Raw genomic sequence first — 1,737 nt, 5'->3', positions numbered from 1 at the left:
AGTAAAGGTGTTATGCTTCCTTTTATTGTATATTTAGTGTGTGTGTGTGTGTGTGTGTGTGAGAGAGAGAGAGAGAGAGAGAGAGAGATTCATTATGAAATCAAAAGTCAGTCAACAACAGCAAACTTTGTATTTATTTGTCCATCCACGTATTTGCTTGTTTACTTACTTACTTACTTACTCACTCACTCACTCACTCACCCACTTCATTTATTATTTATTTATTTATTTATTTGCAGTGGAAGACTTAATTCAGTAAGAATGATCAGAAGGGTAGGTAGGGTATCCTTGGGAAAAGAGTAAGATATCATGATGACTTTCCCTTCCAAGAGGGAGCTTTCTAGTAAGACGTGAAACCACAGTTTCAAGGGCCCGCTTTCCACAAGTCCTTTTCCAAGGTCAGGCATTTCTTAGGTAAGCAAGGGTCTCCATTCATTCCCTTTGAGGAACTCTCAGGCCCTGCCCTGACATTAACCTCTGACTCCTGCCTATTGTCAAGGCCAATGGGACACTCCTCAGCCCCTCCCTGACCTGAGGTGACCTGAGAAGCCACACCCCACCCCAGTTCACAGGCCTCTCTTTATCTATCTATCTAACTAAGTAACTGTACAGCATAAAATGTGGAATCTCTTCTCAATGAAATGCTGTTGGCAGCCATTCGATGAATTTATTCTCATCTCAGATCCTGTCCAGCAGGGATGTCTTCTTTCCGTGTTTCTTCTTCTTTTGTATGTTGCAGTCAGTTCAGATGTGCTGGTATATGGTGAGAAAGAGAGAGAGAGAGAAATGGAATTGCTTTTTATTTATTTGAAGAGTTTTAATGATTTAATATTCAGCTATTTCCAGCCTTATTTACCAGCACATTTATTATTACCAGCGAGCACCTTCCTCTGAAAACATTGGAATCGCCCCCCATCTGTACATGTCATGCACGTGCGTGCATATGTGTGTGTGTGTGTGTGTGTGTGTGAGCGTGTGCACATCCCATCTATCTATCTATCTATCTATCTATCTATCTATCTATCTATCTATCTATCTATCTATGTATCCCTTCATTAAATTCCATTTTAGGAGCTGCTATGCTGACCAGTGACATGGAGGCCACCATTTTCTTAGCCAGTGACAGTCAGGAGACAGAAAGAAGGAAAGAAAGGAAGAAAGGAAGAAAGAATCTACATTCCCAAAGAAAGAAAAAATTTAAGTAAATTTTAAAAAGTAAAAAAAAAATTAAGAAAGTAAGTAAATACATACATAAAAATAGACATAAAGAATGAATAAATGAATAAAACTAAATAATAATTGAAACATTCAATAAGTAAATGAGTCACGCTAAATCAGCAGATAAATAAACAGATATATGAAAGAAGATAAGGAAGTGAAGGAATGAATGAACAAGTAAGTAAGTAAGTAAGTAAATAACTAGGTGGGTCATTTTTTTTAAAGAAGTAAGTAAATGAGATGGGCTGAACAGATAAGTAAGTAAGTAAGTAAGTAAGCAAGCAAGCAAGCAAGCAATCGTGAAAAAAAAATGAGAGCCGGGCGATGGTGGCGCACGCCTTTAATCCCAGTACTCGGGAGGCAGAGGTAGGCGGATCTCTGTGAGTTCGAGACCAGCCTGGTCTACAGTGCTAGTTCCAGGACAGGCTCCAAAGCCACAGAGAAACCCTGTCTCGAAAAACCAAAAAAAAAAAAAAAGAGAGAGAGACACATCCATTCAATCCATAAAAGACAAAACGT

Source organism: Microtus pennsylvanicus, unplaced genomic scaffold (assembly GCF_037038515.1).
Source record: "Microtus pennsylvanicus isolate mMicPen1 unplaced genomic scaffold, mMicPen1.hap1 Scaffold_49, whole genome shotgun sequence".
Classification (NCBI taxonomy): domain Eukaryota; kingdom Metazoa; phylum Chordata; class Mammalia; order Rodentia; family Cricetidae; genus Microtus; species Microtus pennsylvanicus.
This window is presented reverse-complemented; position numbering follows the sequence as displayed.